Here is a 21796-nt window from a genome sequence, read left to right on the forward strand (position 1 = left end):
AAAAGAAGGAAAAATCACTAATAAAAATTATTCTGATTTATTCAAAACATTTGGTACACATAAAAGTGAAGATATTTGGTGCTCAACCCTTCAGCAGGAAGTGTGGAAGTTATGTGAGCCCCAGTTCAAACCATCTTTCTTGAGGTCTCCAAAATTCCTGCTGAGCTGTTAAGATTTCCCAGGCCTCCAGACTCTTTTTTTCCACAATATTATAAGGTCTACAAATCTCAGTGTTTAGTGGCGTGGTCCTGAGCCTTAGGGGCAAGTTGTACAATAGGTGTGCTACTGAAACTCCTTGGGTTTTAGGCTTTAAAGCTCTACAGTAGGTGAGAGAGATATTGGGAAGATAAATCTTCTAAAGAAACACCTGTATTTCATAAAAAGTTCATAAGAATGAACTTTTTCATCTCTGACACACACAAAAAAGCTTTAATGAAATTGGTGCTCTGAAAAACCATTTTGTTGGAAAGTTCTCAGCCAGTGTCATAAGAGTTACAAACTGTCAGTCATACAATTGTATTTTTCAGGTTCAGTGTTGTTTTTCCATTGTTTTGTTTGTTTTTCATTTTGTTTTATGGTTGTTTTTATAAGAAGAAATTGTTTAGGTTTAAGGTCTTCTTACATTCACTTCTATAGGGCAATCTTGCTACTTTGATGATGTCTGAAGAATGCAGTCTTGAACTGAAGCAATATTTTTTTGGAAAATACTTAGGTGCAAAATGTTATAAATTAATAAACCTAAAGACCACCAAACACAACAGCAACAGAATAAATCCCCCTCTTGAATTGTCTGCATGATATGTAAATTTTATAAATACTACACCATTGCTAGGAAAATATATCCATCTAAATTTATGTAAAGAGGTATGTTGTCTTTTGTTTCTTTCTTGGGCTGGCTTCCAGTAATCATCTAAATGGATACATATTTTTGAGATTCTGTGGCTAGTTTTAAAAAAATCAGCATGTCATAATTCTCAGCAAAGTTTTCAATGGCTGACACAACATCATTAGTTAACACCAAAGTCAAGTAAATGCAGAATAAAAAAGTATCTGATCACTTTTGATTGCCTTACTGAACAAGAAATAACAGTTAAACAAACCTTTCATGGCGGTCCTGTGACATCAACCAGAAACAAATAGTTGCTTGTATTTTGGAAAACAAGCCTACGTAGAGAAAAATGCAATTTATAGGTGACTTGGCCATTTCTTTCCACCATCCTAAAGACTGAAATAACTTCAACGATACACACATAAAGTAATCTTCAAGATTTGACTAATGCTTATTGTTTGAACTATAGATCAAAAAAATTGCTATTGACCTTAAATACTTCCTGGATATATTTTCAGTAGTCCCTTAACAAGGAAGTAATAAAATAATAAGTTAATTTTATCCTAATATCTGTAGTACGTTTGAATCTAAAAAATGAATTTCAAAATGAATTTGAACATGAACTGCAGCTTCATTAATTTAAGAATCCTATGAAGCTCAGATCTGAGCAAGAAGAGATACCTTTACAGTAACTGAGCTGGGCATCCATTCTCTCTTAAAAATCACAAGATAAATAGTAACCTATGAGAATAAGAAATTCAATAAAGAATTTTCTAGCAGTAGATAACTGCTGGAAAGTGCTAAATTAAGGTCAAGATTTGGAGTAAATAATGCTTAGAATCTCTGTTACAAATTTAGCCTTTGTAATTTTATAAATATGTTGTCAGCTGCATAAAAGGACATGGAGAATTTCACATGGAGATGTTGGATTCATATGAAACTAGCTGAGTTGAATTCTGAAGTCACAGACTGCATGAGCATAACTGCCAGGTTTTCCTTCTTTTTGAGATTAAAAATCCTGACTTCCAAGTCTAACAGTGAACTGTTTCTCAGGGACAGTGTTCTCTGCTGAGTCATCCCTTTCCTTCCTCTATCTTCTGTGCAGACTCAATTGTCGGAGTGTTTGGAGGTGATAATCAGTCACAACTGGCTTTGATTCGTCTGATTTTTGGAAAGTGGAAATAAAACTCATTTTCTCTGAAGTGTTTTGACATGGAAAGGTCTAAGAATTAAACAGCCTTCACAATGGATCAGTTCTGAAGGTGCTCCTCCTGCTCTTCAGCTCCAGAATAGTAACCCTACTTCTCTTGTCAGCATCCTCCTGCTCTTCAGCTCCAGAATAGTAACCCTACTTCTCTTGTCAGTATCCTCCTGCTCTTCAACTCCAGAATAGTAACCCTACTTTTCTTGTCAGCATCAAGGCATCCCTTCCATTAATCTGTTCAAACCATGGGACATATAACAAGAAGTTAAAAAACTTCACTACTCCATATCATGTTACCTGATTGCATGATGCCAGAAATCTCAGTTTATTTCAGGAAGAAGAATAACAAAACTGCTGTTGGAAACACATGTTTTCTATCATAAAGGGGAAAAATAAGGTCAGTGTGGGCTTGAAAGTTTGCAAAGCTTTAGCCTGCCTGAATTATTTTGTGCTTGTGAAAGTTAAGCAGCTGAGAAACATATTAAATAAGATGACAGAATTTAGATTATACCTCCTCCCCTTCTTGTGCCCCTGACTGGTCTTTAGCTCAGTGGATGAATTCCTTCCCTCATTCCTCTTTTTTTTTTTTTTTTTTTNTTTTTTCTTTTTCCTTTCTTTTCAATTTGTTAAGATGCTGAAATCTGCTTTGTGTGATTTATGAAGGAACTTGAAGTGATTAGTTTCACAGTGCATGAAAATTCCTCAGGTTCAGAGGGATGTCCAATCTGTTACACAGTGAGCTGTTGACTGGATGAGAACATGAGCAGCTCGGAGCCATAAGGAGATTGTGTTGAGTTTTTAAACACTTGTGGTAAAGCTGCTTATTGTTAATTCCCCAGTGTCCTGCTGAAGCGATCAGATAAGATCAGATCGGATTAGATCAAAGAGCCTGGGAACCAGCCTTTCAAGCAGATTCATTTAATCAATAAGGAGGGCCTCCAAAGAGAGAGAGAGGCAGTACCGGGATCACAAGAGATTAGTGTAGGAAAAATAAGAAACAAGAGATTATTTTCCTCTTATTTTTAAAATGTAATTCTGTAAGCCAAAGTGTGTGTGTATGCAAATTCTTGTAACCACAACAGCCCAAAAGCAAAGTAAATGCCCCCTTAAAACTTCATTACCAAGCAGACAGTTTTAAACCAAGTGTTTTGTAGCACAGTAATACTTTATAAGTCAAGGGACTGTAAAAGTGTTATTAAAGCAATCAGTAGCATGAAATACCTACTGCGAAAAAAAGAACTTATATTAAGAGTGTTCCAGCAGAAGCAGTATCTGCTTTAATGATTCTCTAAGAATAGAGAATTCTCTGTGTTAATCTGCACAATTTTTGATCTTTCTTCCATCTAAAAGAAAAAATTGAAAGTAAAAAGAAACAAACAAACAGAAAACATACACCAAAACACAACAAAAGCAAATAAACAGTCAAACAAAAATGACACTAGCATTGCCTCAAGATCTACGTGTATTAAATTAATAACACTCGCAGGTGTTACGGAACAGGCATTGCTATAGTACATGCAATTACAGTACCTGTGCTGTTGTGGATGCTTATACAGTGAATGGACTTATGTACGAATACCTACAGAACCTTCAGAACCTTTCTAAATCTGTACTAAAAGATAGATACTGCTGGTAAATTAGTGTATAAGCCCACAGGAAAAAAAAGAAGAGAAGGCTGAAGAGGAAAGAATTGGTAGTATTTATGAATCTACAGTACAACTAATTTCTGTTTTGACCTGCAATAATTTGGAGAGAGGGTCACACTTCTCTCAATGAGAATTATCATCTAAAGCATCATAAAAAATTATATCTGCTTTTTAATTTTGTAACTTATATTCAGAGTTTAGTAAGGATGTGTCTCTATAAATCTCTTCCATACAATGTAATTTTCCATCTAGATAGACTGATGACTTCAGGCCCTGCATACCTTTACCGATTGTTAATTACTATGAGATGGTTTAACACTATTTTCCAAATCAGCATGCATGCATAAAATGACTGCAATCTAATTTGACATATTATTAGTGATGATTATTGTCATAGATAAATTAGATTGAACAGAAAATAACCTTCATCCTTATCATGTTTTAGCTCTCAGAATTAATGTGATTTGGTGAACACATATAAATAAAAGTCTGATGAGTCCCTTCTGACTGCAGGGCCTGCTGGTGCTGAAGTGTATCAATTTCATGCAGATGATGAATTCCTTAAGCATGCCATGATAATCATGCTTGCTTTGACAAGACTTTCTCATGCTATTTTAGGGCCTTAATTTTCTGTGAAGTTCTGTCAAGTGTTCATCAAGCGCCCACTTATCTCCTTATCTTAACCTGGCAGCCAATCCAAAGGTTGCCTACCAGTATTTCTACTGGTCCCAGTCCATTAATATTCCTGCCACGTGACTGTCCACAGAGAGAAGCCAGTCAATGGCTGATTAACATTCATGTCACATGATGCCCAAGGAGATTAAATGAGTTACACAGTAAGACATCAAACAAATTTTCATCTTGAAAGAGTGATTGCTTTTTCTGCTGCTGTGATGTTTGTCAAATTCACCCTAGCCTTGTCCAATTAAGCTCCATGAGCTGAATGAGTAATGAAAAAATGGGAGCATTATGCCAGCATGACAGCTATGAGATGTACCACTGAATAAAAACTGCTTGAAAAAAAACATATTGAAAATCACATCTGGATAACTGGTGTAATTGCTTTCAAACTTCAAATGCTGTTAAGAAATCTCTAGTGCAAAATATATATTGCAAGTTTCTGTACAGGACATTTGCTTTCTGTCTAACTTACCACTGGAAAATGAGTTTACATTTTCTCATATGAATGCTACACTGGAGATTTAAAACAAATATGTATTAACTGCTAGGAAATGAACTTTTGTAGCCTTCTAGAGACACAGTGGTGGCAGTAGAGCTCATCCTAATATTTGAGCCAGTGTGGATAAAGCAACTCTTCACTTACTAAACTTGTGCAAAAAAAATAAAAAAATAAAAAAATAAAATAGGAAAAGGAAGATGTTTAACAGATGAAGTGAGGGATGAAAGAAAGTTCATGCAATGGATTTTAGAAGGAAGCAGCTTTACTGGACATTGATTTAAGTATCAAGTGAGAACCTTAAATACAAAAATTTGGCAGAGATCCATTAATATAATTTTAGAAGCTGATCCAATATAGATTGCTTTTAAGTTGATTTTATTTCTTTTTATTTCACTTCATTTTATGGAACTGCTATATATTTATCAGTAAACTAAAATTGCTCAAGGAAACAGAAATGAACAGTTGAATAAAATTATAATCCTGTTTAGCAGAAAGCTTTCAAAGTAGTTATCCAAAACTACTTTCTAGGACATCACTGAAAGACTATTTCGTCAGAAAGTCAATTGCATTTTAGTGCTGATACTGTACTAAATTCTGGTGATGTATTTAGTAGCTGCACAAGCATTAACAAGACAAAAAAAAAAAAAAAAGTTGACTTTTATTATAAGAAGAACCACTTGCTGACACCTTTAAATCAACAGTGGAGAAGGTGTCTAACTTTCTGTCAGTCACATCAGGCAGTTATGAATAAAAGAGTATTCTACTTTCTGCATAATTTTGCATAATTAATAGTTTTTCATGCAAACTATTGTTTGCCTTAGTTGTTGTTTCAACAGCTGTTTTCATTAAATTGTAAAGCTCTTTGTGTCTAATCCTCTGAGCTGCACTATTGATAACAAGAACATGCTGAAGCTAGCTTTAGGGAAAGAGAGCTTCTGCCAAACTGGAAAGCAGTCATGAAGTTACTTGAGAAATAAGATCCTACAGTGGAACTGGTTGTGCAGCTAAACTGTTAGTCTTTTGAAAAAGACCTTGCTCTGCACCCTTATGGCTAAATTGACCCAATAAATTATCAATGCCTTTATTTGCTGAGTGGATGTCCATGAAAGGTCTCAGTGCTGAATACAAGCTGTAATCAAATCCTCCATCAGTACCAGCACCCTGATGACACAAATGGCCAAACTTTCAATGAGGCTGGCCAGCTTCCAGCCACACCATTCTGAAGATACAAAGAGGCTGTGTTGTGCTGTGGAATTCATTTTATTGTTTACTTCCTACAGAAACAAGAGCATAATCAGCACTCAGTGCATCAGATCAGACCGCTGAGCTGCTGACAGAAGCTTGGAGAGGTTTGCCAGCTTTCCACATGAAACACTGGCTTTCTTCTAATACAACCCCCACCGTCTTCAGCCCTGCCAATTGTAGCACATCAGAGCGGCCATTGAGATAATGACCGTGAAGTCTCATGATACACTTTGATGAAGTGTAACATTTTTTAAAGGATTTTTGTCTGTGCCAAAATGATAGAGACAGCTGACTAAAAATCACCCCATCAAAATCAGGGCTGATGAACAGCAGGCACAGACACGTGCTTCCACAAGGAAAAGGCAGGAGCTTTCACAGCCAAAGACTCTCAATGACTATATGCACTGCAGATTCCCTTATTTTGTTTTTAAATGATCCTTTGTTTCAAATGAATGTATGTAACTTTTCCAAGACAGCAACTTCCCAGGATACACACATATATATATGTTATTTTTTTTTCCATCAAAAAACTGATTCAGCATTTTCCTTTTCTAATTATGACAAAAACCTTTATTATACAGGACAATTTTATTTCTTAGTTATTTTTTTTCAGTCTAGCAGAGCACAGTTTTGTAAAATCTGGAGCCTAAATAACTCCACAGATACCCTAAATTGTGTAGTGGCAACTGAGTTAGCGAACTCTGCCTATGGTAGAATAATTGGAGATGTGTTTTCCATGTAAACCACAGGGAAAACAAGAATCAAGACAGTCACTTAAACTTTTACCCTGGTTATACCAGGAGTGAAATATTTTTTTTTAATGGAAATTCATTACTAGCAATGGATGCATTGATACACATAAATGCTAAAGTGCCTGGTTTTGGAGGTTAGAGAAAACCTGCAGAAATTCTTGAAGTGGCCATTTACTATGAAGCTAAACCACCCCACAGCAGTGATGGAAGTGTGGTTAGGGGATCTCTAAGCTGAATCAATTTGAGTTGGAATTTTCCCAGCATATCCCAGTTACATAAACACCTGTACAATATATCTTTGAGCTCATTCAGCAACATAGGGGTGCAGAGGGGAAGGAAGAAGAGAAATGGAGTGGGAAAGGGAAAGCTATTTTCACTAATGTCCAACATTTCCTTCTTGCAGAAGGTTGGTCTGGAGGACTGCATTTTAATCAGACTTTACTGTTACTAGTACAAGAGCTCACATATTTCTTTTATGTGTCCTCAATACTGTAAGCCTGCAATTATTCTGTTAAAAACCTCTCTTTTGTTGCCTGCCTATTAAGATACATTTTTGCCAAGCTCAAGTATAACATGCATAAAGAAGATCTATAGTCATGAAGGAGTCATGCAGTAGTCTTCTGAAAGAAAATAAAAATTTTGGCATGAGAATAAAGGCACAAGCTTCACTTTGAACCCAGGTACACAGCATATTGAAACCAGTACTGTTATAAAATGTTCTGAATGCAGAATTTTCCACTAGATATATGTGGCAGACACAAAGCTTTTTAGTTTCTGTTTACAACCCTTCCTTCATTTTGACTAAACAGTACAGTTAGTATTTTTTTAAAAAGGAAAATTGTTTTTGTTTTTTGTTTGTTTGTTTGTTTGTTGTTGTTTTTGTTTTTGTTGGTTTGGTTTTTTTGCAGTTGAAATCCACAGATGTTTCAGTAGTCTTGTCTACTTTCCAAAAATGCTTCATTAAAGAGGTAGGAACTACTTCAGTGGAAAGAGATACCTCCTTCTATTGGTACTGTCTCTGCAGTATAGTAAAAGACATACTGGTGCTTTGCTCTCTCTGGAGACTTCTTTGCTCTGCTCTCTTGATTAAAAAATAAAGATACTTCCACCAACTGTATGCAGTTGTTTTTCACATATCAAGAAAAAAAAATAGAAAAAAGGATCAAAAATGATGTGACTTGATGCAGTTTGTGCGCAACACAACCAGGCAGAAGTTCTAATTTTGTTACTCACTAACCCAACAGACACAAAGCAGTTCTTATTTGCTAGGCAGTAGGACAGAGATGATTGGCAGTTTAGAGAAAGACTTGCAGTTTAGAGCATGTTTTTTCAGTGAGTTTTGATAAAGTAGTCTTTCGTACCTCTATCTTTTAAACACAGTCTAGGCTGAACCTTACACAAAGGACGTGCTATGCCCTACTGTGGACTTAACAATGGATGTTCACTGGGAAGCTGAGGCAAATCCAGTCACTGAGTGGTTTGGGATAAACAAACAAACAAACAAACAAACAAACAAAAACAACAACAACAAAACCAACTTTTTAAAAAGTCCATCCTGGTCAAATTTGCTGCTGACTTGGTGAATATCCTGCACACCTACTGCAAACAAAATGTAGTCACAAAAGAACTGACAGTGAAAAGGTACTGCCATTCTCTTGCCTTCTCTGAGGCACAAGGTTTCATCAGCACATTTGCTAAGCATTTTGCCATCCTCTAAAGGCATTGCACTTATTTATTTTAGATTTGCAACTGAAGCACTATGCCTATAGAAGTGATGGCCAAATATTTAAATAGTGCAGTTTAGTAGTGTTATACCAGGAAAACCTTCCTGTCTTACAGAAAAAGCCTATGGAGACAAATAACTGAGGAAAGTGCTACCATTGCATTGTGTGTGTGCAGACATGAGTGAACTAGGAACTATTCATACAAGTTGAGTGTTATTTCCCATCTGCTTCTTTTTCTTGAAAGAATGTCCTGGGAGTATTAATTTTGGAAAGCAGTTCAAACAATGTGATTATTCAAGTTGGCCTTATTTTTACTGGCAACGGGTGCCAGTGCACATGGATAAGGTAAGCTCCCAGCAGCCTGGATAAGAATCAGAATAATTAAAAGATTTAAAGATTTGTATCTTAAAGGCAAAGGCTGTGTTACTCCTAACTCAGTTTTTTACACACAAAACCCAAAAAAACAAGTAGGAAAGTAAGAAATGAATCAGGCAATTTTGCAACTCTGGGTGGGCATCTGTCACTGATAAACATTGTTGATGGAGCTTTGCTGCAGGGAATATTCAACAGTAATATATTCCTAGTCGTACCAGTGAATTTATTCATTGTGGGTGCCAGCAGGAGAAAGCTGAATGAATTCAAAGGAATAGAAGAAAAGGTTGTTGGGGGAAGATAATGAAAGGAACAGAGAGAGAGAGAGAGAGAGAGAGAGAGAGAGAGAGAGAGAGAAAAGACAGCAATGTAGGCACATATGTTTCACTGTTTCTCAGATTTCTTGAAACTGAGACTAACTGAAATGAGTAATAGTCAGAATTCAAATATAATATCATGACAGTCCAGGCACTTTGAAAACCACTTCCTTGCAGAGCCTTTAAGGACTAAATGCTGTGAATTATGGTTGGAAGAACTAACATCTGTTGTGTTCACCCAATGTCATGTATGTTATTCAGTTTTCCCGTGGTTTAAAGATGAGCATTTTTCTTATTTGATGTTGCTGTTTTTGTTGCTAAATCAGAGTATGCCTAACAAAAAAACTGAGAAAACTGGTTTATTTCTTGTTTTCTATATATATACATGAAAAAGAAAAAGTATCCCACACAAATTAAAGAAACAGAAAATTCTTGAGTGGAAAATAATGAGCCAAGTAATGTAAGGTGAGTGCAGTTCATACAGAAAAGACTCACATCTCAATATACGGTATAAAATTAATTGGAAGGGTCTAGCACTATACTATATAGTGTAGTATATAGTACATACTGTACTTAAACAGCAAAGATTTTAATATGAAGTGAAGCAGATGTATTTTTGTGAAGACTGTTGGAGATTTTACAAGTCAGTTATTTGGAGTTTTTAATTGATTATTTTTTCTTCATGACAGAAATGAGTAATTTGGATACAATTCAAAATCAACATGAATTTAAGTAACAAATTTGTATTTATTGTGTAAAATTTATAAAATTTAAATAAAATTCACAAAAACCTATGTTACCATGGAGAAAGAGGGGAACAAAATGTATTTTCCTCTACCTTCCTCATCCAATTTGAATGAAATTTCTTGCCAAATCTAACAGTAAGGTATTAAAAGACTCAGTTTCAAAGAAAACTGCATTGTTTTCATGCCTAGTTGATTGTACATACTTTGCTGTGGGCTTCAAACCCACTGAGATAACTCCAAAAGTAATACCTTCCATTTGTTTCCATGGAAACTACATCAAACAACACGATAACACTGTTTGAGCAATTTCACAGACACAAAATCACTATTTTTCAACATAGTCACCAGCATCAGCTATGCATTTTCACTAGCAATGAACCTGAGCCCTCATAGCATGCTCATAAAAGCCTACATTAGTGGAGGTGACCCACTCTCACTGTCACAACTACTGAAACGCACTGCCCAAATCTTCACTGTGCTTACACTCACTGTTTGGTCTCCATGAAGGTGCAACAAGCATCAGTGAGTGTCAGTGAGTGCCATTTTTTCCACGTGGCAGAATTCAGTGACACAGTTTTGCTTCACTACCATGTCAGATGCCATTGTGTCAGACTGCCCCTCTACTGCCATCCATCACATGGCAACAAAATTGACAGAATATTGGTGGGACAATTTGACCTGTACTACCAAACCACTAGCATCCATCTCTGATGTCATGGACCTGCATACTGAAATAGAAAGCTCTACTTTCAGAGCAGGCCTCATGTAGTGAGAAATATAGTCAACAAACAATAATGAAAAAGCTTTAATATTTTTTTCTGCCTCAGAGGCAGAATCTGGTACATAAAAGGTGTAGTAACTTGTCTTTGTTTTAATCTCTTACCTGTTGTAAAGTATACTGAACATTTTCAATCTATGTAATGAATGACATTATGTACATAATATAAAAATAATAGTGGGCTGCAAACTCAGCTTGCCCTCAGACACAGGAAGTAAATAAGGGATATGACTGATCCACTCCTTTTCCCCTCATAGAATGTGTCCCTACACGTATGTTTCAGCAACACTGCCAACTCATACTACACTTTGTCTATTCAAATTCTGACATTCTAGATAAGCAGCCAAATGCTTTTATGTATATACTACTTCTGGGTCTCTAAAAAGACACCTGATCGTAGCATTGTAAATACTTGCTGAGGAGGTCTGAATATTTAGAGCAACAAAATTCATTTCCCCTTTATTTCCTTAGATGTTATATTTGTATTTCAAAATGAATGAGGAAACATTTATTCCTTCTCTGGATAGATGGCTATTTGCATGCCGGAAATTTGTTTCCAAGAATGAAACTGAATCCCCAGCTGGCCAATCCTGTATACACTATCTGAAATTCTAGTAGGATGTAGGTTCATGCTCTCTTCTGCATACTGTTATCAGGACCTATAAACTACCTAAGCCACAGCCATGTGATTTGACAGAGACTGTCAGTGTCTTGGACCTCATATACCTGGGTATATGAGAGCTTAAAATTACACAGTGAGCTGTTAAGCTTAACGGTGCATTGGAACTTGTTCTTTAATTTTGCAACAGTGTTGATTTTATACATACATATGTATGCATAAGTTAAACTGTAGATATTAACCAAAATTAAATGAATTTTCCCTAAGAGCAAAACAGAATTTTCCTCTTCCAGGTTATGAGAAACTTCACTGAAGGGAATTAGAACCACCAGCAGTGTTAAACTCTGAGACAACAGTTAGTACAGCTTGTCTAATTGCATACATAGAAATAGTGTCTCTCACCCCAATGCAACAAACAGGTTGCTGTGATTCACTGAGAGATTACATTTCATACACACCATAAATACCCATAAGGTACAATGAGAAACATTATTTTTAACATTAGGAGCTGGCTGTGGTGGTTGCCGAGCCGCTCTCCATCATATTTGAGAAGTCATGGCTGTCAGGTGAGGTCTCAGATGATTGGAGGAAGGGTCACGTCATTCCCATTTACAGGAAGGGGAGCAGAGAGGAGCTGGGGAACTACAGGCCAGTGAGTGTCACCTTCGTGCCTGGGAAGATTATGGAACAGATCCTCCTGGACAACATGCTTGATCACATAAAGAACAAGCACGTGATCCGAGACAGCCAGCACGGCTTCACCAGAGGAAGGTCATGCTTAACTAATCTTGTGGCCTTCTATGAGTGACGGCATTGGTGATGAAGGGAAGGTGACTGATGTCATTACCTGGACCTGAGCAAGGCCTTTGACATGTCCCCATCACATCCTAATCTCCAAATTGTGAGGAAGTGTTTGATGGGTGGACAACTAGATGGATAAGCAATTGGTTGAAAGGCTGCAGACAGAGGGTGGTGGTCAATGGCTCTATGTCCAGGTGGAAGCCGGTAACGAGCAGTGTCCCTCAAGGGTCTGTCTTAGGACGGGTGCTCTTTAACATCTTTATTAATGACATCGATGAGGGAATTGAGTGCACTCTCAGCAAGTTTGCTGACAACACCAAGCTGAGTGGTGCAGTCGATATGGTGGAAGGAAGGGATGCCATTCAGAGGGACCTCGACAGGCTGGAAAGCTGGGCTAGGGTGAACCTAACGAGGTTCAACACAGCAAAGTGCAAGGTTTTGCACTTGGGCTGGAAGAACCCCAGGCACCTGTACAGGCTGGGAGGAGTGGTTCTTGAGAGCAGCTCGGCAGAGAAGGACCTGAGGGTCCTGATGGACGAAAGACTCAACATGAGCCAGCAGTGCACTCTGGCAGCTCGGAAAGCAAATGGGATCCTGGGCTCCATCAGGAGACAGGTGGTCAGCAGGGATATGGAGGTGATTGTCCCTCTCTACTTGGCTCTTGTGAGGCCCCATCTGGAGTACTGTGTCTAGGTGTGGAGCCCTCAGTACAAAAAAGACATAGAGATTTTGGAAAGGGTCCAGAGGACAGCCACGAAGATGATCAGGGGGCTGGAGCACCTTCCCTATGAGGACAGGCTGAGGGAATTGGGCTTGTTCAGCCTAGAGAAGAAAAGGTTTCAGGGTGACCTCACTGCAGACTTTCAATACCTGAAGGGAACTTACTCCCATGACGGGATTAAACTCTTTGAAAGGGCTGACAGTAGCAGGACTAGGGAAATGGTTTTAAGTTAAAAGAGGGAAGATTCAGGGTGGATGTTAGGGGGAAGTTCTTCACTAGGAGAGTGGTTAGGCCCTGGAACAGGCTGCCCAGGGAGGTTGTGGATGCCCCATCCTTGGAGGTGTTCAAGACCAGGTTGGACCAGGTTGGACAACCTGATCTAGTAAAGGCATATGTTTGGTGTCCCTGCTAGGCAGGGGGGTTGGAACTACATGATCCTTGAGGTCCCTTCCAACCCTGGTCATTCTGTGATTCTGTGATTTGCTCTTGTACTCATTGCAATGAAAGATTTTTAGCTTCTAGGAAAACAATGGATTTGTCTCGGTTGTCTTTTTTTTTTACTACTGCTTTTTTTAAATTATTATTACTTTTTTTTTTTAACTAATATATTATTAATGTATTATGCAATAATATAGTAATAATATGGTAATAATGTTTTGTTTTTTTTTTTAATTAATGCATTATTTATCTCTGAAGTACTATTTGCCTATGCCTTTGGAAACTTCTAAATTTTAAACTTCAGAGACACTAATGAAAGCCTGAGCCCACTGAAGCAATTGACTTAAGCTTTTGTGATCTGCAAAGCCAGGATTATTTTGCCTACTGTTGGGAGAACATTGCTGGCAATCAGAAAACAACTATTGCTAAGATCTAGCAGAGAAAATGCTAACTACTTTGCTGTTAATAGTACTCAGCTGTTTCTCCTCCTTGTGCACATACTGAGCATGTAAGCACTTAGAAATAAACTGTGCTTAAACTAAAAGAAGTCATGTACTCCTTTCCCCACATAAGTTGTTGTAAACTAAGGACCACTGGTTTCACATATTTTTCCTGTTCAATACAGCGATGTACATCTTAAAGGTCTCAGGAGAGACTTCAAATATCTCCTGGTATGCCAACAAGCATGAACATTATTGTGCATTTTTATGTAGAAGTGGCCCTGGCTTTGGGATTTGCAATTAGAACGGCTTTGATGGGATGGCTCATATACTTATCTTATGAGAAATTTATCTTAGTGAGGTTTTTTTTGTTGTTGTTGTTTTGTTTGTTTGTTTGTGTTTTTAAGGTAAAACAGAAAAACCAGATCACTTCATATAAATTTATAGCATAACAAACTTTAAAGTACAAGGAGTTATCCACCAGAGTTTCAGACTCTCTAAGGAGTGAAATCTGAAGCTTGTTTATGATGCATTTTACTTTCTTGCTTTGATCTATGCCTGCTTTTGCATAGACAGAACTTCTAGATTCTGCTTCTACTGTAACATGGCCTCAAGGGGCTCATAAGGTTTTCTTTAGAGCATGTCTGGGTGTTGAAATTGTTTTGTGAGAAAATTATTGAGAAAGTTTATTGTACGATCTTCAGTGAGAAGGTAGCTGCTGTTCTTTAAAACCTTTGTCCTTGAGAAATCCTATACACGTTTGCTGCTGTGAGAGATGAAGTTGCACAGAAACAGCAATGCAATGAAAATAGTCTTATTTTTAGGAGGCAAGACTCAGTTTTAAAGAGTACTACAATGAGTTATGTAAAGTGATTATTTAGTGGATTCTGTGAACCATGGAATAAAATGATGGAAGCTAGATTCTATTTCAATAAGTTATTTTAAATCTCAAAGACTTTCTGATAATGGGATATCACTTCAGTAGAAAGAATGAGAATATTCTCAATCTCATATCTATATTTTTTTAAACTTAAGTTAGATGTGTTCTGAAAACATCTTTTTCTGTATTAGTTTGGGATCCTATGGTGAGGATCATCTTCATCCCCTTCTTTTCTTTTCTTGTTAAAAAACTTTCAGAATGAAGAAAATATACATTAGTATGTGCATAAATATGTGGATTTTTATGAGTCTGGGAGCAGCTGAACAATTTTCTAACAGACACTGATTTACACTCAGACTTTTGAAGACTCAAGCTGTGGAAAATCAGAATCTTCAGACCAAAGTCAATTTGATAATTAATGGAAATTCGGTGCTTCTTCATAGGTTGCTCAAAAAATAATGCCTTTATTTCCTGGAAAAGATAACAGATACAAAGGACATAATGACTCTGTATGATAAATAAAATTCTCAGCTACTACAAAACACTATTTTTCAACATAGTCACCAGCATCAGCTTTGCATTTTCACCAGCAATGACATGAGCCCACACACCATGCTCATAAAAGTCTACATCAGTGGAGGTGACCCACTCTCACTATCAGATGCCATTGTGTCTCACTGTCCATCTACTGCTGTACCACATGGTAATGAAATGTAAAGGAATACTGGTAGAACTTCTGTTGCTACCTCTGACATTGTGGGCCAACGTGATAAAATAGGAGGTCGTACTTTGGGAGTAGGCCTCATACATAGATTGCTCTTTCTGTATGAATAGTGTAAAAGATATTTTTGTGAACAAATATTTTCATTCAACTACCTGTATAATTCCTCAATAGATTTAATTTGTTTACCAGTGAGAACAATCTTTTAAACTTACTTTAAATGTGACTTCATTGCAATGCAGTATGCTTAAATTTAGCAAAGAGATGTCTCTCACTGCCATTAATGTCAATGTTGAAGTTTTCCAAGGGAACTGAAAATAATTTTACTTCATTTATTGTCATTGGTCTGATGCTAGGTATTATGTTTTGAGAAAAAAAAAAAAAAAAAAAAAAAAGAAAAGAAAAAAAGCACTATTTATTTATCTTGCAGTTAATGTTCCAGTAGTTTGCAACATTTCATAAATTACATGCTCTTTTATGTTCTGATCACATCTAAACTTTTATATTTCGATGCTATCACACTACCTACTACTTGCTCAGCAGAAATTGATAGCTTTCCATTGTGGTTTGTAAGCTGTTAAAGGCATAATTTTGCTCTCTGCCATCTACCTATATTCATTTGTTAACACGGGTCCTTTGTAGAAAGAATATTGATTTAGAAATACCCTATTAGAAAATGCATGTCCCACTTTATTTTATCTTGCAGATGAATGTGGAGTGATTAATACGCTGAAAGCATAAAGTCAGGTCACATCATTTATTCATCTTTAATGAGACAACTCATCTAGACCAGGAGAGAGGCAGCAAATATTTTTGTTGGCTCAGACCTCCAATCATAAGCAAACAGAATTATCACATCGACCGTCTAGTGTTAAAATATCCCATTTAGCAATATGGTTCAGTATCATGTATCTCCAGATTTAATGTGCTCTTTTATTTCCAGCAGTCCAGCAATTCTTATGCTTTCCCCCTATCAATGCCTAACAGCAGAAAAATCTTGGAGAGGTATTTATTAGTGGCCCATGAATTAATATCTATAGTGTGCTGTCAGGCAGGCTGGAATGAAATGTAATTGGCTTAAGCCATCAAAGACGAATATTAATAGGTCATTATTCTGTACCCAAGAGTATCTACTCAATTAATGCAGGAAAAGGTATTTTTTTTTCTTTTCTTCATTTAAACAGTCAATTTTTAATTAATTTTTAATATAAACAAGTTCTGAAGAATGCAGAGAATATATGCAATTTGATTGGCAATATGGAGTAGAATGGAGGTAAAGGATAAACTTGAAATATGGGGAGAAAAAGAGCAGATAAAATGCATATCAAAAGTAATATATTAAATATTAGGGAATTATGTTTCAAAAAAATTATGAAGCCAGGTAATTTGTCACAAGAGTTTGGGAGGCAATATTGCTGAATAAAGTCAATGCTACATTACATATCCATTTACAATGCTTGATAAGAAATGCTGAAATCAATTCTGAAAGAACCCATGAGTCTTGAAGCTGCTTTTAGATTTATTATAACATTATAACACATTGTTAGCAGTAGATGACAAAGATCAAGAGAGAATAGAGAAAGTCACAGACACTTATACATGAAATAAAAACCACATCAATAAAGCACATTAAATTATCATCTCTTTTGGGTCTCCAGAAACTAAACATGGCCCACGATACAAACCATGGAAAGGGTTAAGGACAGAGAAGAAAATGAAAAGTAATATTGTTATGTTGTCAATTTACATATTAGCACAAAGGAATTGCAGTATTTATTATTCTATGCATGGAAAGAATTGTGTATTCTAAAGAGTGAACTCTTTTACATTCCCATCCCTTAATCTTTGTGCACATCAGATATTATTTTGTTCTGATACCTTGGGGCTAGTTTCAAAATAAGGAATGGTTGCTAACAAAAGGCAGGACTCCAAGTCCTGCTTTTCTTGAGGTCTCTTTCTGAAAGGAGTGAAAATTAAGCTAATATGCACAGCTTTGCCTCAAGCATCAACTCTGCTTTCAGGAGATCAGGTATGAAAGGCCTTTTTTTTTTTTTTTTTTTTTTAACCATCACTGGAGCACTGAAAATATTGCTACAGGAAGGATAGGCGAACAAATGTAATGTATGTTTAAGAAGGCTTCCCCTGCTAGAAAACTACACAGTAGCACATCTGTAGGGATGACAGTGGAATCCACAGTGAGCTAATCACCTGCACATGCATCTTGAGGTGGCTCCAGAAGCCTAAGCAGATGCTCTGAGGAAAGTGGCTATAAATATAATGTTACAAGGACAGTTCTTTTTTTAGTTTTTTCTTTGTTTGTTTCCCCTTCTTTTTCTGGCCCTCTTGATTGTGAATGTTTAGTAAGCTCTTTAGGACTCAAATGGGAAGGTCTAACCACTGGCAGCACTCTCCTCTGCTTCCAATGAATAGGACAGATAGTAGTCTACACATAACTTCTTTCTACACAACAATACAAGAAGAGCTTTGAGACACTTTAAATGAGGTCTGCAAGTTTGCTGATGACACTGAGTGGTGCAGTTGACACGGAGGAAGGAAAAAATGCCATTCAGAGGGACCTTGACAGACTTAAAAGGTGGGCCCGGATGAGCCAAATGAGGTTCTACACAGCAATGTGCAAGGTTTTGCACTTGGGCCAGAAGAACCCCAGGCACCTGTACAGATTGGAAGGACTAGTCCTTGAGAGTAGCTCAGCAGAGAAGGACCTGGGGGTCCTGATGGATGAGAAACTTAACATGAGCCAGCAGTGTGCTCTTGCAGCTTGGAAAGCAGATGATATCCTGGGCTCCATCAGGAGACAGGTGGCCATCAGGGACAGGGAGGTGATTGTCCCTCTCTACTGGGCTCTTGTGAGGCCCCATCTGGAGTACTGTGTGCAGGTATGGAGCCCTCAGTAAAAGAAAGATACGGAGCTGTTGGAAAGGGTCCAGACAAGGGCCACGAAGATGATCAGGGGGCTGGAGGACAGGCTGAGGGATCTGGGCTTGTTCACCCTGGAGAAAAGAAGGTTGTGGGATGACCTCATTGCAGCCTTTCAGTACCTGAAGGGAACCTATAATCAGGAGGGGAGTAAACTCTTGGAAAGGGCTGATAATAGCAGGACTAGGGGAAATGGTTTTAAGTTGAAAGAGGGAAGATTTAGCTTGGATGTTAAGAGGAAGTTCTTTACTAGGAGAGTGGTGAGGTCCTGGAACAGGCTGCCCAGGGAGGTTGTGGAAGTGTTCAAGGCCTAGCTGGATGGAGCGCTGGGCAACCTGATCTAGTAAATGTGGAAGTTTGGTGGCCCTGCCAGGCAGGGTGTTTGGAGCTTCATGATCCTTGAGGTCCCTTCCAACCTGGGTCATTCTGTGATTCTGTGAGGCCAACACCTACATCACTGAAAAAGAACACAATGACTTAGTTCCCCTTAGTGGTATTAATCAGTTATATTTTGTATTTACCTTTTCTAAGTGTTACTTAGAAATTAATGTCAAGTCAAAGCCAACTGTATCCTGGGCTGTATTAGAAGACGAGTGGTTAGCAAGAAGAGGCAGGTGATTGTCCCACTCTACTCAGCTCTTATGAGGACCCATCTGGAGTAGAGCCCAGGCCTGGGGCCACCAATACAAGAAGGATGTGTAGCTCTTGGAGTGAGTACAGAGGAGGGCCACTAAGACAGTCAGAGGGCTGGAGCACCTCACCTGTGAAGAAAGGTTAAGAGAACTGAGCTTGTTTAGCTTAGAGAAGAGCAGGCTCTGGGGAGACCTCATTGTGGCCTTCCAGCACTTGAAGGGAGTGTATGAACAGGAAGGGGAAAAGCTGTTTAATAGGGTGGACGGGGGAATGGTTTTAAACTGAGACAGGAGAGGTTCATCCAGGCTGGATGAGGCTCTGGGCAGCCTGGTCTGGTGGCTGGAGAACCTGCATATATAGCAGGGGGGTTGAAACATATCATTATGGTCCTTTTCAATCCAGGCCATTCTGTGCTTCTATGATTCTATTATTCATGTATTAAAACACATTAAATATAATTATTGTGGTGGGTTTTTTTTGTTTGCTTGTTTTGTTTTTGTCACTATCCAATCTTGTTTTTTCATAAATGTTGTTAGCCATTATTTTTGAACAGTAGATCTGTGACAGTGAGCAATAGCAGCAGGTTTTCATGACAAATTAATACACAAGATACCTACTAAAGAAACCCAGTATATTTGAAAGTTTCTATAGAATAATTATATTTATACTAGCCAATTATTTAATAAGTAATTATTAACTTATTGAAATCATTATCAGCTCAGTAAAGTATGTTCAGACAGAGGGAAATACTCCATCTAGAGTTCCATTTTACTCACAAGTTGATTAAAAATTTTAATCAATTATTTTACTGGCCCTTATTTCCCACAGCATTCACTGACTCTGACTTTATTATTTTAATAATCAAAGAATAAAAGGATTTTCAAACAACCTAGAAAAAAAATCCACCAGGAAAAAAAAAAAAGAAAAAAGAAAAGAAAAAAAGAAAAACAACAACAACAACAACCAGTAGTTCATGTGCTCTGGTAGTCTGAAAATAAATATAATTATCTGAAGTAACTAGTTTTGTGGTAGTGCAGTATAGGAAGAAGTTTTTTTCAGAGATGAGGTACTCAGATCCTGATTTAAAGCAAGAAGATGACAATTCTGTAATTTTATGGAAGCTTATCTAAATCAAATGCATAATAATTTACATAAATAACTTCCTGTGGCAATATGTTCCACAGAATAAGTGGCACACAAAACTGTACTGGGATACACGTAGTTTGCATTTTAATTTCATTGAAAATATTTTAGGTTTTGTGTTCACAGACAGTAGAAGAATGTCACCCTCTGTGTCTTCCATTTGCTACTTATCAAACATGATGATTTTTCTTAATAAAATGTTTAATTTGCAGATTTGAAAAAAATACATATTCTTTTTATGTTTCTGTTTCCACTTTACCTCTCCTCTGAATGTTTTATCTTCTCTTTTTCATTTTTCAGCATCTCTTTGAAAGTCAGTAAAAACTGGATACATTCACCAATGAGAAAAGCACCTGATAGTTTCATTTTAAGCAGCCACTTCTTGCATAGTGATGTATCAAGGCAGTTGCCACCAAATGTATCTATATGCAACTCAGAAGGCAAGTAGAGGAAAATATCTGGTTGCAGTAAATTAGGTAAAAACATAAAAATGTCCAGTAATATTTTTATAATGACAACAGGCAGCTCTAATTGGGTTTGCTGTGGCAGCCACCTCTCTGCCCACTCTAAGACCATGCATATCGTAGGTGATCTAAGCTGACTTAGCTCTGTTCAGTGGTGAATCTCAGTGCTAAGTATAGTAGGGGTGACTTCTCTGTCAGGTCAGCTCACCTATGGTGAGGGATGCTTTGGTCTAGCCAAGCTGCTAGGGCTGCCACTATCTTAGAACTTACCTGTATCTTAAATAGTTGGTAGCCCCTTGTCTCCTAATCTAACAACGCTGCTTTATTTTGATTTATCACAGTATGACTGGGGTTAAACTTGGAGATCTGAGTCAATTGAGGAGGAAGAATCTATTCTCAGCAACATGTGGGGGAAAAAAGAAAAAAAAAAAAAAAAAAGAGGGAAAAAAAAAAAGAAAAAGGATAAAAAATATAACTTATTTCCCTGGTGGAATTACAGAAGAGAAGCCATTAGCAGACCTACTGGAATAATTTTTCTAAATTTTAGGGCCTGAATATTCAAGCAGAGAGATACCAAACTATTAATTTTTCTAAGTGCCCAAGGCCTGGAATAACCCAAGATAATTATTCTGAATCAATATACACATTGGTATTCAGGAGAAAGAGATTTCCTCTCAAAATTTTAAATTCCTGAAGAGATAGACGTAAGTAAGACACACAATTAAAAATGTCACTGCACTTTTTACAGTGTTAATCTTGTTTCTAATTGAACTCAATGTATTATACTCTAGACACTTAGTTATCTGACTGATCTTTACAGTCTTTCCAAAAACAAAAGACAATGATGGCTTAAACTTTTCTTTCTCTGTCAGTATCATTGGATAGTAAAAGAGCATGCAGACAAATTAAGAAATAATGGTAAAGGCTCAGTGAAACACTGAATTATGCAGGTTGCTCTTCCATGGAATATTTATGTGGAAGTGAGGGGTTGTCTATTTTATATGCTGGATAAAAATCAAGTATTAATTTATTTCACTACACCTTTTCTAATGCAGGAGTAGATATACAGACATTCCAGAGGAGCTTGGCGGAAAAAACTTCACCCTACCATCTTTCATTTTCATCTATGAAGAAAACATAATCAATGGAAATGTGCATATCTTTCTTGGAATTGCTATGCTAATGAGTTTTTCTTTTGTTGTATTA

The sequence above is a fragment of the Coturnix japonica genome, chromosome Z (genome assembly GCF_001577835.2).
Source record: "Coturnix japonica isolate 7356 chromosome Z, Coturnix japonica 2.1, whole genome shotgun sequence".
In the NCBI taxonomy this organism is placed as follows: Eukaryota; Metazoa; Chordata; class Aves; order Galliformes; family Phasianidae; genus Coturnix; species Coturnix japonica.